Source organism: Myotis nattereri (genome assembly GCF_964212035.1).
Source record: "Myotis nattereri genome assembly, chromosome: 5".
Classification (NCBI taxonomy): domain Eukaryota; kingdom Metazoa; phylum Chordata; class Mammalia; order Chiroptera; family Vespertilionidae; genus Myotis; species Myotis nattereri.
Window position 1 is genome coordinate 103274539 of NC_138080.1, and position 21428 is coordinate 103295966.

The window sequence follows — 21428 nt, forward strand, 5'->3', positions numbered from 1 at the left end:
ATGCAGTGCGCCCTGCCTGGAATGCTTTCTCTACGTCTCTAAATCCCTCCCATTCTTCAAGGCCTGGCTTATGCTCCATGAAAGCTGTCCCAGCAGAGGAATGCTCCCTTGACAAATTTAATGCATTTGTTGCCTAAATTGTAGCCTTTAGTGTTTATCTTCCAGGAAATCTTCATGAAAACATCAAAGGAAAATGTAGAAGAAATTGCATCACATCCTTTAAGACCTAGGAGGAATAAATACTAGATATGATCCTGTCCAATCCTTAATTATGGGTATAATCAATAATATTGCAACCATGGCAGGAATTTTGATTTCATTTCTTAACCTTCTGCATTACAATGTTAGTGATCATTTTATGTCTAGAGGGCATCTTTCTGGCTTTATATAGCATGGGGTCTTACAAGTCTTATAATCTGTAGTAGAAAACAGTGTCTCAAATAGAGAAGTTAATCGTTAAATGTTAATTACTCCCTTGAGCAGCTTAAAGCTCCCTGGAAAAGGGTTGTATCATTAAAAAAAAATCCCCAACAATGTAACGAAGACCACAAACTCAAACACCTTTAGGACCAAAACAGATTTTGTAAATGAATAAGTCCAGCGAGGTGTAGGATGATATGGACATGTTCAGTAATGAGCTGGCACAGTTGTTAACAGCTTGCAAGGGCCAATTATTATATTGTCAGGACTTTTGTGAACCAATTGAAACAAATCTTTATTAATTTATCACTAAACATAAATTATATTAAAAGTAAAGATAATAAATTGTCCCAAGTTATCACTTCTTAATTATTTTACTAAATGTAGATTTTATCTGTGCATTTGAAATTGTTTGTATCTGTGTCTGTTTGATGGAAATGCTACCTGTGTGTTCTTGTGCATCTCTTCCCAGTGCCTCCTTCGGTGAAGTCATGTTGGTAGATTGAAACTGGTGGGAGTTTAGACATTTCAGAAATTGGTTAATCCTAAAAATCAGGGGTTGGCTTATTGTTTTGTTAATTTTCTAGACTGAAGAGAGTGATGACAAAATGTCATTAATGCTAAAACTTAAAATTGTGTTCTGTTTATAGTCATTACATACTCAGCACAAAAACTTGAGGAAATCGGTTTTCTAGTATTCAAAACCTAGTATGTGATTCAGCAAAGAAGTCACTCATGTCACTAAAGAACAAACAAAGCTATTCAATGATAGATACAATATAGGATGCCTAGTTAAATCTGAATTTGAAATAACAAGGATATTTTTAGTACAGATATACCTCAAATATTGTTCGGAACATACTTATACTAATTTATTTGTTGTTTATCTAAATTCAGATTTAATGGAACCATCTGTATTTTTATTTGTTAAATCTAGCAACCATAGGCATATATCTTCATTGCTTCACTTTCTTCTTAATTGTTAACATAAACAAAAATATCAACAAACATATACTCAGTGGGCAAAACCTAAAAGCATTTCCCCCAAGAATAGGAACAAGACAGGGATGCCCACTCTCACCACTCCTGTTTGACATAGTACTAGAAGTACTAGCTATTGTGATCAGACAAGAATAAGAAGTAAAAGGCATCCAAATTGGAAAAGAAAAAGTAAAACTGTCCTTATTTGCAGATGACGTGATATTGTACATAGAAAACCCCAAAGACCCCATCAAAAAACTACCAGACTTAATAAATGAATTCGGCAATGTAGCAAGATACAAAATTAACACCCAGAAGTCTATGGCTTTTCTATACACCAATAATGAACTCACAGAAAGAGAAACTAAAAAAGCAATCCCATTTACCACTGCAACAAAAAAAATTAAGATATCTAGGAATAAATTTAACCAAGGAGATAAAGGACCTGTACTCAGAAAATTTCAGGATGCTGAAAAAAGAGAAAGAGGAAGACATAAACAAATGGAAGAATATACCATGTTCATGGATTGGTAGTATCAACATCATTAAAATGTCCACACTACCCAAAGCAATCTATAAATTCAATGCAATCCCCATTAAAATACCAATGGCATACTTCAAAGACCTAGAACAAACTCTCCAAAAATTCATCTGGAATAAAGAAAGACCCTGAATAGCTGCAGCAATCCTGAGAAAGAAGAACAATGTTGGAGGGATCACAATACCAGATATCAAGCTATGCTACAAAGCCACTGTTCTCAAAACTGCCTGGTATTGGCACAAGAGCTGACATATAGACCAATGGGACAGAACAGGGAACCCAGAAATTGACACAAGCCATTATGCTCAATTAATATTTGACAAAGGAGGCAAGAGCATACAATGGAGTCAAGCCAGTCTCTTCAATAAATGGTGTTGGGAAAATTGGACAGACACTTGCAAAAACATGAAACTAGACCACCAACTTACACCTTACACGAAAATAAACTCAAAATGGATAAAGGGCTTGAATGTAAGATGGGAAACCATAAAAATCTTAGAAGAAGCCATTGGCACCAAAATAGCAGACATATGCTGAAGCAATATCTTTACTGATATAGCTCCTAGGGCAATGGAAACTAAGGAAAAAATAAACAAGTGGGACTACATCAAAATAAAAAGCTTCTGCACAGCAAAAGAAACCACCAACAAAACAACAAGAAAGCCCACTGCATGGGAGAACATATTTGCCAATTTTATCTCTGATAAGGGTTTAATCTGCAAAATTTGCAGGGAACTCATACAACTTAACAAAAGGAAGATAAACAATCCAATCAAAAAATGGGCAAAGGACCTCAATAGACACCTTTTGTAAGAGGACATACAGAATGCCAAGAGACATATGAAAACATGCTCAAAGTCACTAATCATCTGAGAGATGCAAACCAAAACAACAATGAGGTACCATCTCACACCTGTCAGAACGGCTATCATCAACAAATCAACAAACAACAAGTGCTGGAGAGGATGTGGAGAAAAAGGAACTCTCATTCACTGCTGGTGGGAATGCAGACTGTTGCAGCCACTGTGGAAAACAGTATGGCATTTCCTCAAAAATTAAAAATGGAACTGCCATTTGACCCAGTAATACCACTAGGAATGTATCCCAAGAAAACAGAAACACCAGTCAGAAAGGATATATGCACCCTATGTTCATAGCAGCACAGTTTACAATAGCTAAGATTTGGAAACAGCCTAAATGCCCATCATCAGCTGAGTGGATTAAAAAACTGTGGTACACCTACACAATGGAATACTACGCTGCTATAAAAAAAGAAGGAACTCTTACCATTTGCAACAGCATGGATGGAACTGGAGGGCATTATGCTAAGTGAAATAAGCCAGTCAGTGAAAGAAAAATACCACATGATCTCACTCATTTGTGGAATATAAACAACATTATAAACTGATGAACAAAAATAGATACAGAGGCAAAGAAGCATCGAACAGACTGTCAAACTACAGCAGGAAGGCTGGGGAGTGTTGCGGGGCGGGGGGTGTAAGAGATCAACCGAAGGACTTTTCTATGCATGCATAAAAGCATAACCAATGGACGCAAGACACTGGGGTCAGGGGGTGAGGGCATGTGCTGGTGGGTAGGGGAGGCTGGGGGAAGGTCAATGGGGAAAAAAGGAGACATATGTACTACTATTTGTAATACTTTAAACAGTAAAATTAAATTTAAAAAAAACATTCATGTTAGAACTACACTTAGTTGCAACCCAGGTGGCTATGGATAAAGGAGTTGATAAAAATAAAATAAACCTGTGAAAATCAATTGGCTATATGAAATTTATAATAAAGAATATTATGTATGTCATTATTTTTAAATTTTGCTATATATCATTTACACCAGTAAAATTTATAATAAATGCATGAGTGTATATACAGACACATACACACATTTTATTAATTTTTGGAGAGCTACTCACTAGATATTCATCAGTAAACTGCTAGAGACATTGAAATGGTGATAAACCATCCCCTGAAAATGCATACAAATTCACTTTTTTAAAGTCATCCTGCCAAAAAAGTCACCCCACCCTCCTCCAACGGCTACAGTATTTGGCTGTGTCAGACCTAAGACAAGGCAAGATCAGGGCCCAAAGGACCTTGGATGGCAGATTTCACACTATCGAGGAATCAACCATCTTCAAAGCATCTAAACACAAACAAAGAAATAAGTTATCACCCTGCTTAAAAAGAACAAAGGAAGCTCATTCCTCCCTAACCCCTCACCCTCATCCTGAGCCCCATCCAACCATCTGAACTACACTGCACACCACACCCATCTCCACCCAGCTACCCACTCAGTCCGAGGAGGCATCTCTGGGTGCCATCAGGCTCTGACGAACAGAACTCATAACCATAAGCAGACAGCATTCCTATTCTTGCGAGAGTGGTGTTCTTGGGAAGACTGATGCAGTTGGTGAGCCTTCCTAGTTATGCTTCTATGGCTATTCTCTATGGCTGGAGGCCACCTGGACTTTGCTTGGGGCAATCTTGGAGCTCAGGAGCCCCTGGAATGAAGATCCCCGCTGAATCAACATGGTTAAACATGTGAAAGCAAGAAGCATGCCAATGAGGTGACATATTTAGACTGTCTCATCCCCAGAGAGGCAGATTGGCAAGGGCAGAAAGCAAGACAAGTTGGGCCTCTAATCCAGATGCCTGTAAAGAGCCAGGAGCCAAACAGCCCATGTTCTACATTCCAGGGCTTAGCTCAGCTCCCATTTGGTTCTCTTGCCGTTTACTTGCTTTGTGTTAGTAACAAGAGAGACTCAACAAACTTCAGAACAATAAATACTCCATTGCTTTTACCCTCCCTCCCTCCTCTCCTCCTTCATTCTTCTTTCCCTCCTTCTGTCTCTCCAATAAGCAAAGACACAACAGAAAAATAAAATAAAGAATAGAATCTCTTATGTGAGGTAATTGTAGTAGTAAACACTTGATACAGTCCCAACTTTAAATCTATGCCCTAAGTCAGCATTTTCCGAAGGATGTTCAGAAAGATGTTTATGTATATTTTATGTGTGCGGGGGGGGGGGGGGGGGAATGGGAGGAAAATGCCATAGTCAAATAAGCTTGGGATATTTTAGGTTTAAAGTTTTGATTATATTTCTTTACAGAGGGACTTCTCAGAGCCTTTAATATACAGATGTGCTTTGGGAATTTATTCACCAGAGTAAAGTCCAGGAACCCCTTTTCATAAAATATCTCATAGAACCAGTGTTCCGTGGAGGAAACTTTGCAAAACTCTTAGGCTCCAACTATTTACAATCACTTCTCATTGGTCAATAATAGACTGATGCTCACATTTTCATGAATTTGTTCACCTACTCTCTTCCCTTATGTTCAGCTATAAAAGGATTTCTCTTTCTTCAAGGCCCTTTGGGTGCTCTTGGAGTCCTTATCACAATACTCTTTTCTCCATTTTTTACTCAAACAAGACTTTCTTGCTACCAATGTCATCATCAACACCACCAGCTCCTGGAAGGCACTGGGGCTCAGTGGGAAGGACCTGAACTAGAAGCCACCTAGCCTGGAGTAAAAGTCTGCCCCCAGTATCTGAGTCAGGCTAGTTTACCTTTTAGAGGCTCAGTTTCCTTTTATGTAAAACTAGAGGCCCAGTGCACAGATTCGTGCACCGGTGGGGTCCCTCAGCCTGGCCTGTACCCTCTAGCAATCCGGGACCCCTAGGGGAATGTCAGACTACTGGTTTTGGCCCAATCCTGAGGGATGTAATAGTCCGTGAAAAGGTAGGCGGTGGGGAAGGAGCCCAAGCCCCAGCTGGGCACTGCACCGCTCCCACTCATCCGGGCCCCACTGTGCCTGCCACTGCAGCTGTGGTAGCACTGCTGCAGAGGTGGGAGAGGCTGGCGCTGCCGCAGCTGCACTCACCTGCCGTGAGCCTGGGGTCTGTCCCCTGATGGTAAGTGTGCATCATAGCGACTGGTCAAATGGTCGACCGGTCGAACAGTCAACAGGTTGCTTAAGGTTTTATATACTATATAGATGGGAATATTAATATTTTTGTCATAGATTGATGGTGAGGATTTCCCGAAAGTGTTTCATAAAAGCACTTTGTTATCATAAAGTGAAACTGAAAAGTTATCATTAGCCCCATTTTTCCTAAATTCCTTTGATGATAAGAATCACCTAGGGCACTTACCAAAAAAAGAGAGAAATCTGAGGAGTCTGTTTCCATGGGTGGGAACTAGAATCTGTGATTTTAAACAAGCATCCCAGGTGGTTTTTACCATAATTGAATTTAGAAGATAATTATCTGAAAGAAATGAGGGATGAATTGTAAATTTAACAGCAAAAGCTACAGGTAAGTGGGAGATACTAGGTTGGGGGTGAGAGAGCTGAAGCAAAACACTACAGTATTCCTCTGATTTATTACATCAGGTAGTCATGTGAATATCCCTTCACTGGGCAAAGCTAGGCTAAGCATTTGATCTTTTATAGTAATTCTTGGACCCACTCCAAAAAATATATTATAAAATATCCCACTGGTCAAGATTTATCCAAAGTAGCCTTGGTTACTGCTTTATTTGAATTTTGGATCTTTTTAAAAAATCAATTAACACCTTGTGGGTCATCATAAATATAGATCTTCATTCAAGAAATCAATCTCACTGCTTTTCTGATCAAAGATTTGCTGGCATAAGAGAATGCACATGCGTGCGCACACACACATGCACTTCCCTACACTGTCTGTACCACATTTGACATTTATAACTTTTTATGAAATTTTTGAAGTGTTCATGTAAGAAAAAAATGACCCCATCTCTGAAATAATCTTTCTCTGTGTATTCTTTACGCTGCCTGCATCCAGGAGCTGGGATTACTTAAAGATTTTATTTCTCTGGTAGAGAAGCAAGGGAATAAAAACAATATTTGCTTTATTAAAAATAAACACCCCAAACAAAAACTCATTATTTCTAGAAAATCCCCTCCCATGTCCAACTACCAAGGGAGCCTCTACTGCAACTGATTTCTTGAAAAAGTCCAGATCAAAGCCAGGAAAATCTTGTAGCCATTAGACTGTAATCTCTATGAATCACCAATTTGTTTTCATGACTTTGCCTGCATTCCTTCTATATTCTGTAGTTTATTTTGTTCAATGTTTTCAGCAACAGCTTTGCCAAGCCCCAGAGTGTAGAAGCCATCCAAGCAGGGAGTGTGTGTTCTCCACTCCACAGCTGCCTGCCTAAGGAACAAGACTTGCATCTGCCTTCTCTCGAATCCCAGTCTTTCCCTGTGTGGTCACAGGGACAGGCAGAAAGCAGCCAGGCCCAAACTCTCATGGAAGAAGACCTTACTCCAGTCAAGGAGTCCAGTCAAGGATGCCATGAGCAAATCCTGAGCATTAGGTACTTTCTTTCTTATTACTCAGGCATCTTGCGGAGTCTGAGGCCTTGAAGAAAAGAAAGAAAGAAAGAGAGAGAGAGAGAGAGAGAGAGAGAGAGAGAGAGAGAGAGAGAAAGGAAGAAAGGAAGAAAGAAAGGAAGAAAGAAAGGAAGGAAGAAAGGAAGGAAGAAAGTTAAAAACTGCAGTTGTGACCAGTTGGCAGTGGCCACATTGTGGCTTAGTTAGTACATAAATAGTTTACTTTAACTTAGCTCTAATTTACCGAGTCTCTCCCTTCTCCACTCCTATACACAAACAATCCACTTCTGGTTTACAAATATTACACATCTGCATGTGTAACCACACTCTTTCTTGTTAAATAGATATTTATTTCTCTTTCTGCCCAACATGGGGAACTGGTTTTGAAGTAAGCTAGCCAGATCAGCCTCTTTTACTGTCCTAAGTCGAATGGTATTTCTGGATCAATCTAGGTGGGTATCTAATTTATTCATTCAACCACCCATTCATTCATTGATTCATTGAGTAAATCTTATTAAATATCTATTCTGTGGTGCACAGGCATTTGGATAGGCACTGGGAAGAGTAGGTAAATTTAATACATGGAGTCCTTACTCTGCTAGAAATGTACTGTCTAGGGAGAGACATACATTAAACTAATGATTGTACATATTTAATTTTTTTTAAATTCTACTAAGGGCTGCAAGGGGAGTAGAGGGAACTGTGAAAGTTAATAAAAAGGGAACTAAAAACCATATATTGTATGGTTCTATTTATAAGCAATGCCCAGAATAAGAGATCTGGACAGAGAGAAAAAGTACATTAGTGGTTGCCTATGGCTGGGGGCTAGCACTTGGAGGGGTTGGGGATGACAGCTAAGGGGAATAGGGTTTCTTTTCTAGGTAATACAAATGTTCTAAAATTGATTGTGGTGATGGGTGTACAGCTCTGTATATATATTCAAAACCTTGAATCCCTCTCTTTCCATTCACTGCCACTTTCTTCAGAGTTAGATTTATTCTCAGAAATTATGTCCACATATAGCTATGATATTCTACTAGAGGCCTGATGCACAAAATTCATGCACGGGTGGGGTCCCTAAGCCTGGCCAGCAATCAGGGCTGATCGGAGCCTTCCAGCTGCCAGCTGGGGCCTTCCTTCTGGCTGCCGGCCACCAGCAGGGGCCTGCCGGACAGTGGAAAGGGCCGTGGGAGGTTGGCTGGTGCAGGACGGGACCAGGGGAGGTTGGCCGGACGCAGGAGGTTGGCTGCGGGAGCGCACTGACCACCAGGGGACAGCTCCTGCATGGAGCATCTACCCCTGGTGGTCTGTGCATGTCATAGCGGCCAGTCATTCTGGTAGTTCTGGCATTCTGGTAGCTTAGGCTTTTATATATATAGATAAGCCCAACAACCCAAGGACAGGGCCTTTACCTTCTAGCTCCAGCCAAAGTCCAAAGTAGGGTTTAATTGAGCTGCCTTAGTAACATGTGCCTATTCTGCATTATTTGTTGGTTGGAGAACATGATACTGGAATGAATACATGTCTACACCAGGAGGTGAAATCAGTCTACCATAATATCATGCTCTGCAGATGGAGGAAGAGGTGGTTCTTTACCACAGGCAGAGACACTGGGAAGGCAAACACAACAGCTTTCCATCTCAGAGGGATCAGTTGCTGAATATATCCTTGGAATAAGAATTTTGGGTTGAAGGTCCACAGCCCTTAAGGATATGAACTCAATACATTTAAATTATAAGCCTACAAAATTTGAAACTTTTAATGGATTCTACTAGTTAAATTAAAAAAACAAAACACTAGTCATGAGCTATGGAGTAAGATTTTAGAAAGTTAATATATTTGCACAAGTTGACTTATGTAGATGTATTTAATTCATATCAATAATTCTAATTTGCATTGTGAGTTTCTGTTTGTTTGTGTGTGTGTTTTTGGTGGTGGTGGTGGGGGTGAGGTTGGGATTTTCATTTGGTCAGGTTTGATTCCCAAGTACATATATCAACTTCCATGAATCCTGAAATACCAAGTGATATGTAATAAAAAGTGACTTACATCATGGGCTATGTCTGCTAACAAATATAGAGGATTCACAGGCAACACATTTATCTGCTAATTACTGTTATAGGAAATCTGCTTTGCTTGCAGGAAAATGTGATCACACAATAAGGGCTAATGCATGGCTGGAAAGTCTTACTACCCTCTCACATGCAAACATCATGAATTGATCACAGTGCTCTTCCCCCTGTTACCCAATGTGACCTTAGAATCCTCCCCAACAGAATGCTTCATTTGACTACCAATACAATGTAGTTGGAAACTGTGAGCCTGGAAGAGTTATTTAATCTTACTAAGACTTAGTTAACTTGCTTATACTTATAAAGTATACTTGACAAGAGGTAGCGATGATGATGATGATGATGATGATGATGATGATGATGATTGCCTTCAGATTATATATAAATAGAACTGCCTCCAAAGTTAGTGGTGAGGAGAGCGTGGTTGCTGTGCAGTGCATGGTGGGGACACTGAGCTGCAGACATGGCTCTAAATGGTTTATTTCAGACTCTTTCAGGGCACTGGAATAGGGATTTCTAGTTACTAGCTTCTTTTCTTGGATAAATGGTCAAGATGAGAACATCCAGATGAAAAAGTGTACATTCTGCAAGAGCCACGGAGGGAGATATTGTCCATTCTGTCCTGCAGTGTCCTTTATACAATGACTCATATGATGAATGCCTAAGTTTGGTTCCAGGAAAAAGTTTGTTTCTACAGAAAAATGTGTGTGCTTTCCATTGTCAGAAAACCAAAACTAAGTAACCAAACATGTTTCCACTTTGCCTTCATTGCCAGGAAGCTTGTGTCAAAAATGTACTACCCAAGAGTTATAGTTAGCCAAAATCAGGTGTGCAAGACATCAACTCTTTTTGATTCCTTCAGATATTCCAGTTTTCTTATCTTTAAATAGTTGATTTTACACTGATTGAATGTGCAACTGTCTTTAATCCCACTAGGAGAATTGGGTCACCTAACCTTTTAAGGTCTCTTTCCAATATAAAATTTCATGAAATGTTCAGTAAAATTAAATCATTAGAGTAAAAATGATTAGTCCCAAAAAGGACCAATAGCCTCTGGCATGCAAATAAAAGACAGATGAAGGTAATTAAAATGCATTAAGAATCTACTGTAGAAACAGACTCATAGATACAGAGAACAGACTGACAACTGGGGAGAGGTTAGGAAGGCTGGGTGAAAAAGGTGAAGAGATTATGCCAAAAAACAAACAAACAAACAAAAAACCTCACAGATACACAACAGTATGGTGATTGACAGAGGGAAAGGGGGCAGGGGATGTAGAAGATGGTCAAAGGGGATAAATGACAATGGAAGGAGACTTGGCTTAGGGTGATGAACTCACAATACATTATACAGATGATGCATTATAGAACCATATCCCTGAAACCTATATAGTTTTATTAACTAGTCACCCCAATAAATTAAATAAAAATAAATACATAAAACCTAAAAAAAAAGAACCTACTGTAGGTTAGGCAGTCTACATATAACTAGTGTTCTTGGGCTCCCCAACTGGTGGGTATAAATGTGGCCATGTTGCCATTTAGAGCCATGTCTGTAGCTCAGTGTTTCTACCATGCACTGCATAGCAACCAAGCTTCAGAGTTCTCACACATGATTCCTGAGAGTGACTACAAGTGTCTTATGGATATTCCATAACCTCAAGTTGCTACTGTCATAAATATAGGATGTTGGCTTGTCCCCATTCCTGCCCACCCTGACTGTTCTTCTGATAGGCTCTGACCTACCTAGGGTGATGTCTTCTGGAAAAATCCAAAACCTGAGAACCATTTGGAGTGCCAATATATTCCTTTCCTCTTGGCTCTGTTCCATGAAGTAATAAAAAAAACTTGTAGTTGAATATAAATGGATAGAGTATTTATGAAATCATCCAGGAACAGAGTATCAAGGGAGAAGAAAATTGTTTTTAGATCCAAGCCTTAAGGAGCTTCAACTCAAGTTAGCCTAGAGAAATAAAAAAGAGATGGAGGATGCCCTAGCCGGTTTTGCTCAGTGGATAGAGCATCAGCCTGTGGACCAAAAGGTCCGGGTTCGATTCCAGTCAAGGGCACATGCCCAGGTTGTGGGTTCGATCCCCAGTGGGGGTGTGCAGGAGGCAGCCAATCAATGATTTTCTCATCATTGATATTTCTATCTCTCTCTCCCTCTTCCTTCCTCTCTGATAAAAAATAATTTTAAAAAAAAAGAGATGGAGGAGGAGGAGTCAGAAAGGTGGGAACAAAATGCAGGAGGGAATGGTGTTGTGAACCTCGTGTGTTTTGCAAAGGAGGACCCACCCTTTCTATGGAATATTCTTATAGAATATTCATAAGACACATGATATCAAACCTTCACAGCAATTTGAGGCAGATACTATCTCTCCTATTTTATAGAAGGAGAATCTAGACCCAGACAGGTTCATTTTATTTTCCCAAGATCACAAGCTAGTTAGTGTCAGAGCTGAAGCTCAAAGCCAAGTCAACTGTTATGCTCTTTCCATGACACACCTGTGTGAAATGCATTGCAGAACAAGCCTTTCCTGTTCCTCTAACTTGGTCATATCTATTTCCTGAGACTACAACAGACCATATTCCATTATAATGCTTCCAATGTCAACTTCTAACTCTGACAAATGCCAAGGACCGCAACCATGGCTTAAACATCAGTCTCCCAGCCTCTTATTTGGGCACCAGCAGCAAGGAGGCAGATTTGAAACTGAACTGGAGTTTGGAGGTTTTGATTTTTAGTGGTGTTATTTTCTATCATAATTCTAACATGCAAATATGCTTCACACAATTCATAAACCACATATATATGGTATTGTTGGCTTCATTGGAGCATAAGAAAAGAATGGGTCTTTGGGGATTTTATATTTGCTTATTCTAACTATAAGCCAACATCAACACCTAAAGTAAAATTAAGGAACTCTCTTCACTGAGAGAAATCTCTTTCCATCTGTATCATCTGTGTGAAGTAAAGAGGCTAGAAATATTCTGAGAGTTATGAGAAAAATATTTTTGAAGAAAAAAATATATTTTCTGAATGTCATACTAGGTTCTGGCCTTCTGGCAGTGTAGTCTCCTTGACTCCTTAGAAAAGGGCCAACTGTTTCTCCGTGCCCTGTTATGAGGAGACGTGCACTGAGGCATCCTGTGCAGCCAGGAAACTGTTTCCCCAGATTCGTAGACTGTTCGAGGCTGTAAACACCCTGAAGACCCAGCCAGTGTTTTAATATTTATTTTTAAGATATGGACTCCTTTGTGTGTATGTGTAAACATAACAAGTTGAAAAAATATTATCTTGACATTTGACATCTTAATCCCTCTTAGGGAGGAAGCTATTATTGTTTGGACAATAACTTGGTAAACATACTTGGGACATGACATCAGCAGGAACCAACACCACAGAGTAGAAAAAAGACAAAGTATTTGGGGTGAGAATAGAGGAAGGTCATAAAAAAATTTTGTTTTTGTTCCTGAATGGAAGCAGAAGAGTTAAGTGAGGAGAAAAAAAGAATGGAGAAGAAAGAGGAACCAGGAATTTAAAATAATAGCCTAAATGTATATTTTTATACATATATGTATACATATACACAGGTGTGGGAAAAAGTAGGTTTACCGTTAGTTGTGAGTACATGAAACAAGTAAATGATACAATTAATGAATTAATAATGAAGGACTTGTATGTATGCATATAAGCATAACCAATGGACACAAGACACTGGGAGGGGGTTGAGGGCATGTGCTGGGGGGGGTAGGGGAGGCTGGGGGAAGGTCAATTGGAAAAAAAAAGGAGACATATGTACTATTTGCAATACTTTAAACAATAAAAAAAGAAACTTTATGAGAGCACCAAATTTCAGAATGAAAAATACTGTATATACATAGTGTACCAAGGAAAGCAATTTTTTAAAATTAAGTGTATATCTTACCTAATAATAGACAAACATGTAAATTGACTATACCTTCGCTATGCTAACCAGCCAATCAGGAGAGTATGCAAATTAACCCAACAAAGATGGGTTAATTTGCATACGTAGGCTCCAAGCTGCAGAGTGAAGCCTGACAGCTCCAGGGCCGGAGCAGCGAAGCCTGACGGCTCCAGGGCTGGCTCCAGCAAGAGCCTGGCCAGATTGAAGGCCTGGGTCCCAGGTGCCAGAGGCAAACCAGTGCCAGCAGCCAAGGAAAGGGAAGGCCTATTGCATGAATCTCTTCATGCAACAGGCCTCTAGTATGTCTTATCTAATAACAGACAAACATGGTAATTAACCATACTTCCGACATGCTTCCCATTGGCTAATCAGGGCAATATGCAAATTAACTGCCAACCAAGATGGCAGCAGGCAACCAGGCAGCTGAAGTGAACAGGAGGCTTGCTTGCTCCACTGATGGAGGAAGCCAAGGTTCCCCGCCTGCCACTGCTGGGCTCTGAGCTTGCACTCTAAGAAACAATGTTGCAATTATAGAAGCTAAACAAACCCCCGAAACCTGCTTTCAGCCAGCCAGGCCTCAGAGCTGGAGCTGCAACAGTGTTTCAATTATAGAACCCAAACAAACCCAGATACCTGCTTTCAGCAACTGAGGTCTCAGAGCTGGAGCTGAGCCTCAGAGCTAAAGCTGGCTCTCAGTTCCAGTGACAGCCATAGAAGGTAAATAAATCCCAGAATAAAAAAGAAAAAAAGAAAAAAAGGAGAGGTTGGGAGATTCAGTCACCCGCCAGCCTGAAAACAGCCCTCAGCCCCTCACCCAGACTGGCCAGGCACCCCAGTGGGGACCCCCACCCTGAAGGGGGAGTGACCAGCTGCAAACAGCCATCAGCCCCTCACCCAGGCTGGCCAGGCACCCAAGCGGGACCCCCACCCTGATCCGGGACACCCTTCAGGGCAAACCAGCCAGCCCCGACATGTGCACCAGGCCTCTATCCTATATAGTAAAAGGGTAATATGCAAACTGACCCTAACAGCAGAACGACTGGGAATGACTGGTCACTATGACACACACTGACCACCAGGGGCAGACGCTCAATGCAGGAGCTGCCTTCTGGTGGTCAGGACGCTCTCACATGGAAGGAGCTCTGCTCAGTCACAAGCCAGGCTGATGGCTGCCAGTACAGCGGTGGTTGTGGGAGCCTCTCCTGCCTCCTCAGCAGTGCTAAGGATGTCCGACTGCAGTTTAGGCCTGCTCCGTGCTGGCAAGTGGACATCCCCCAAGGGCTGCCGGGCTGCCAGAAGGATGTCTGATTGCCAGCTTAGGCCCAATCCCCTGGGGAGTGGGCCTAAGCCAGCAGGTGGTCATCCCCTGAGCGGTCCCAGACTGCGAGAGGGCACAGGCCGGGCTGAGGGACCCTCTCTCCCCCCCGAGTGCACAAATTTTTGTGCACCAGGCCTCTAGTATATATATATATATATATATATATATATATATATATATATATATATTAAAAAATAGATAAAGTCTATGTTTCACATACTACTGGAAACCTACTTATGCCAACCCCTGTATATGCACTGTTCTAATTGTGTTACTACTTATATTAACTCATTTTATACTGATACCAATCCTGTAAGTAAATATTATTTTCATTTTAAATATGAGAAACTGAGGCACAGAAAGGCTACGTAATTTACCCAGATACTACAACTAGCAATATGGAGCGGGCAGGGCGTCTGTAAAATGGCATCTTAAAAACAGTAATGTCTTGCACTGACTGCTGTAGCTCAGTGAGTTGGAGCATTGTCTCATACACCAAAAGGTGGCAGATTTGATTCCTAGTCAGGGCACATACCCAAGTTTCAGGTTCAATACCTGTTCAGGGCATGTTCGGGAGGCAGACGATCTCTCTCTTTCTGTCTCTCTCTCTCTCTCTTTCTCTTTCTCTCTCTACCCTTCCTGTCTTTAAAATCAATTAAAATAAAAAAATAAAAACTCTGAAAAACAGTAATGTCTGTTATTCCATATGAAGTTAATTTGCCTTGCTGCAAAATAAAACTTCTTCTTCATTTCCAAACCTGTCCCCACTCCTACCCAAAATGTCTTCTGTATAGTCTACAAATAGTTGGGTGATTTAGTCTGGAATTACAGAATTCAAAGAAAGGGCCAAGTCCCATGTCTAAGCACTGGGCAACTCGAAGGGGTAATGCAGCCATCTGACAGAGGAGGTCATGAAAATACATGTCCCACATCCAGGACCTCTCAGAATCTTGGGCAGGGTTTTGAACTTTGAAACTGGTAGACTGTAACCAATTTAACCTTGATCTCAGAGAGCAAGGAAGTCCCAAAAGCTATCTGAAAACACAGGCAGAAATAACACTCCTTTGGCTGAAACTGGGTGGGGCCAGTGCCCTGCCAGAATGGCCTCCCTTGTGCCCCAACGTCGCCTCGGAATCACCACACAGACCATCAGATTCCACAGATTTAGAACTTCCCTCTAACTGAGGAACACACTGAAAAGAAGGACACTGTTCCCCAGCAAACTGCAAAGTGGATTTTATTTAATTTTTCCCTGACCAGTGCTTTTAAAACTGTCATCAATTTTTAAAATGAGGGAATTTTGCAATTTAAAGATCAAGATTTCTTGCTTGTTTTCCAAGAGAGATTTCAGCATTGTCTTTCAGCAGAACAAAACTTCAGCAGACGTGGGTCTCACTGCCTGCTGTGCAGGGTCCATGAAATTTCCAGAGTGACAGGGTGTCCACCTTGCCTGCTTCATTCACTTACCAGATGACCAAGAGCTGAATTTGAAGCTACCGATAAAGCATAGCCAACAGAGTTAGACCTGAACCTAAACCTCTGGCTTCCCTTTCCAGAGCTTTTCTGTATCATAAAGATCAGATTCCAGCCCCCCAATTTTTCTTACCAGTGTATCCTGGTATTTAGTACAGTGTTTGGCACATCAGAAAAATTCAATACATATTTTCTAACTCATGGATAGATGAATGGGTGAAAACTCATAGTGTGCAATGGGCAGAAGGAAGTAGACCCCCATTTCTCCTCCTACCACTACCACCGTCACCAAAAGCCTTCACAGACAGAGCAAGTAGCCCTATTGACATTGCCTCTTTAGAGAGAACCTGTCCGATGCAACTGCTTTATCAAGGCCTGCAGCTCTCCACCTAGGGGGAAAAAACATACGCACTACCTCTTGTTCTTAAGTATCAACTGTGCCAGCCAATTCCCAGAGTCGTACTTCTCAGACTGGGGAAGATAAGTTAATGCAAAGCAAAAGCAGGGGTGTGGACAGCTCAGAGGGTCTTCAAGAGATGGGGCCCAAGGAATCTGACACTGACTCATCATGATAAAGCCCAGATCCCAAGGCACAGCCTTGGGAAGCTTTGCTGTTGGCTGGATTGTATTTTAAGCCTTAATTATTATTCTGTTTTATACTTGCAGTCTCAGAGCCTCGCTATTAAAGTGCTTTCAAATGTTTGGGAAGTCAGTCGCGTTCACGTTTATCCTTTTACTGTTTGGTTGACAGGAACTATTTGTAAACGGAGCACCCTGCCAGTTACCAGCATTTATTTGCAGTTATTTCACAAATGTTTTTGAAACTTGTGTTTATCTATAATTTGACACATCAAGAGGACTTTTGCTCTTGGCCCGAGCTCCTGCCAAAGCAAATGGTTATGTGCTAAACTTGCTTTCATCAGACCTTCACAGACCTAATGGCTGACTCTCGCATCTCCCTCGCCACAGGGTTACCCAAACTGATGTTAAGAAAGCAATTGAACACATATGTGACAGGTTGGAGAGCCCAAGTCAAAGCAAAGAGGGTGGGGTCAGGGGCAAGCTTAGCTCGGACTAATGTTTTAAAGAAAGGTCTGTTTTCAGAGAAGCTGGCTCTGACATCCACAAAGGCCATTTGGCAGACGACCTAGTCACTCTCTCATCCACCTCTGTACTGACTATGATGAGCGGACTTTCCTCTGTTGCTAAACTCAGAGGAAGACGTGTTGGCACCCGAAGGCATGTGTTTCACTCGGCTTGCTTACCCACCATTGCAGTTAAGCCCTGGGAAATCCTATCTTGGCCGATTTGTGGAGAAAAGCTCTCTGTTGGAAAGATGAATGCTTTTTGTGATGAATTTTGAAAATCATAGGACTTCGTTGCTGGAGGAGACCGTCAGAGATGATCTAGTACAAACCCCAGTTTATCTAATTCATGCATTCACTCAGCAAATATTTACCAAGCTCCTTCCACATGCTAGGCACCAGTCAACATGATGGGGAAATACTGGGAGCAAATGAGACAAGACTCCTCTTTTATGGAACAAGTAAAAAAATAGCATAATTTCAGGGAATGTTACTTTCTATAATACAAAAATACCATAATGTGATAAAGGGTGATTGGAGAAGTGGTGACTTTTCAATAGGGAGACCCTGAGAGAAGGCAATATTAGAGCTGAGGTTAAAGGATAAGAATCTAGCCAAGCAAGGAGAGACAGACAGAGGAAAGAGCAAGTGCAAAGGCTCTGAGACAAAACAAGTCTCGCGTGCTGGAAAACAGGAAGCTGGCCATGAAACTTGGGCTTACAAGGTGAAGTTGGAGAGGAGAAGGACCAGGTCATCAGGGCCCTGGGGGGATGATGAAGCAAAAATAGTAAAGGGACCGACTGAATGTCTGTCACACAAAATGGGCAAGCACAGGCAGACTCTCTGCCCCTATTCAGAACTTGTTAACCTAGCAGACATTATCCTATATAATAAAAGGCTAATATGCCAATTGTCCCCTTGACTGGGACTTCGACCAGGGGGTAGGGCCTCCAACTGCCCACAGCCCCTCCCCCTGAGCTGGTTGGACCTTACCTATGCATGAATTCGTGCACTGGGCCTCTAGTCCCTAAAATAAAAGCCACCATCCTTTTTCTCATTATATTTTTCCCATCAGATTTGTGCTCTAGGAGACATGGGATATGGGAAAATATGTATTGGCACAACACAGAGAGATTAATCCAGGAATATGTCACTTTCTTAATGAAAATGACTCTGGATCAAAATGCTCTCTCAGCCTGAGTTGTTTCAGGTGCTTGTTTCTTCATATGCGTTTTCAATATTTTTCACTCTTTATAATCCAGGATAGTAGGAGAAGAAAATCCCTATACCACCATTTTCCTAAATTCATCCATTTGTGAATCACCTTCAGATCTTGTACCATATCTGTATCTTACCTCTACTATTTTTTACTTAATATTTTTGTTTGAGCTGACTTATTATTTGATATTTCTTTCTATCTGCCCCAATAACATTCATAAAATTATGAATTTGACATGCTAGCTATTTTTTTATCTTATTACACATAAAATAAATATAATTTGAAAGTTTAGAAGTTCCATTTAATGGAGCTTGCAGGAAGTTTCTCGGTGAGTCAGTGAGTGAGTGGTGAGTGAATGTGAAGGCCTAAGATATTACTATATATGACTATTTATAATCATTGTGCACTTAGGGTACACTACATTTATTATAAATATTTTTCTCATTAATAATAAATTCACCTTAGCTCATTTTAAATTTATTACTTTATAAACTTTAATTTCTTTAACTTTTTGACTTGTAATACAATTAGCTTAAAACAAAAACACATAGTACAGCTGTACAAAAATATTTTCTTTCTTTATGACCTAATTCCATACACTTTTTTCAATTAATTTTTTTAAACTTTTTAACCTTTATGGTTAAAAACCAAAACACAAACACACACATTGGCCTATACCTACATGGGATAAGGTCATCAGTATCACTGTTTTCCTCCTCTACAGCTCATCCCACTGGAAGGGCTTCAGGGGAATAACATGCATGGAGCTGTCACCTCCTGTGATAACAGCGCCTTCTTCTAGAACACCTCCTAAAGGGCCTGCCTGAAGCTCTCCTGAGGAAGTGTTATTCTTTTCAGAAATATGTCCATGGTGTTTTGCTTGGTCTGTTTCTTTTTTCATCATAGATTTACCTGTAAATAGATAATGTACCATGAATATTCCTCTTATTAATGAAAACTTTTAAGTGTTTGGGCCCAACACCTAAACTTTTTAAGGAGCTTGATGAGGTCTGCAAAAGCTTCTGCTAAACTCTCCACTGTGGTCCCTTTTTTCTTCATTAGTTTCCTTTTCTCTTGCCCCTTCTACAGTAACACATTCATGTTCTAGTTCCAATACCTCCTCATTAGTCATTTCCTCAGAAAATACTTCTGTGAGTTCCTCAATATCATCCTCATACACATCCAAGTTAAAATTGTTTGCCATCTCAACCACAGCCTTGTTTTTTTGCAACTTCCTCATCCTTGGAAAACCCTTTGGAGTCATGGACAAGCCTCTTTTTAAATTTAATTTTTTTCTTAATCCTCTCTCAAGGAGATTTTTCCATTTATTTTTAGGGAGAGAGGGAAAGACAGAGAGAAACATTGATGTGAGAGAAACACATCTTTGGTTGCCCCTGCATGTGCCCCGAACAGGGCCTGGGCTGTGGAGGAGCCTACAACCAAGGTACGTGCTCTTGACCAAAATGGAACCTAGGACCCCATAGGCCAATGCTCTATTCACTGAGCCAAACTGTCTAGGGCTGGACAAACCTCTTGAATGTGTTCTTGCGGATGTCAATGATACACTCTTTGGTGACATCACCCTAGTCCAAGCAAAGTTATAAATGCAGTCAAAGATGGTGCCATCCTTCCAGAATTGCATCACCATCTTTCTCAGCTGCAGCAATAGCTTAGACAAATGCCCTCTTCGGGTAGAAGGCTTTAGAAACTGCTAAAACTTCTTGATCCATTGGTTGGATCCAGGTGGTATTTGGAGGAGAAATACCACTCTGATACTGGGATGAGGATCACCAATAAAAGGAGGATGTCCAGGAACATTATCAACAGAAAGCAAAATCTTGAAAGGTGTGTTATTCTCCAAATAGTACTTCTCCATTCTGCTGGCGTAGTAATTCAGGAGAGCATGTTGGAAGAGGATCTGGGTAATCCATGACCATTTATTGCTCCTGTAGCACACTAGCAATCTGTGCTTATTGATATACTTGAGAGCCAGGGGTTCTCAGTGTACCAGATCACATAGGCAGTGGTTCTCAACCTTCTGGCCCTTTAAATACAGTCCCTCATGTTGTGACCCAACCATAAAATTATTTTCGTTGCTACTTCATAACTGTAGTGTTGCTACTGTTATGAATTCTAATGTAAACATCTGATATGCAGGATGGTCTTAGGCGACCCCTGTGAAAGGGTCGTTCGACCGCCAAAGGGGTCGCGACCCACAGGTTGAGAACTGCTGACAGAGGGTTTCAATTTGTAGCCTGCAACACTGCCCCTAAGCAAGACTGTTAGCCTCCCCTTAAAAGCTTTGAAACCTGACATTGACTTGGCCACCTTATTGATGAAAGTCCTTTCAGGCATCCATTTCCAGAACATAGAGCTTTCATCCATACTGGATTATTTGCTCTGGCAAGTAATTTTCCTCCACAACAAGCTTATCTAAAATTTCCAAAAATTCTCCAGATGCCTTCACATCACCACTCACAAATTTACCACTCACTTTCATATTAGGTAATGAGTAATCATTCTTGAATTGTTTAAACCACCCAGAGGTAGGAGTCAATTCAACATTGTAGTTGGGTCCAATCTTTTCTTTCAACATCACAAAACTTTTTGTTTTGGTTATGACCGTCATGGTGCTGAGAAGGATAAACTTCTGTGTCTGCAATCCAGGTCATTAGAAGTTTCTCCATGTCTCATACAGGCCCTTCTTAAATCTGTGTTAGCCTCATTGCCTTCAATGAAGCAGATCCTTTAATGGCTTTAGTCACTTTGTTCTTGTTCTTCAAGGTCTCTCAGCTATGGTGCAATGGGACATGCCTGACTGGAGAGCAATAACCATCACTGGTTTTCTACTTTCATAGTCCTTAATCACTTTTAATTTTGTTTCCAGGTCAATCACTGGACATGATCTCTTATTGGCAACATCAGCAGTGGATTTTGTGTGCTTAGGAGCCACGATGAACAAAAAATATGAGATTGAGTTGATTGTAAGAGAAAATG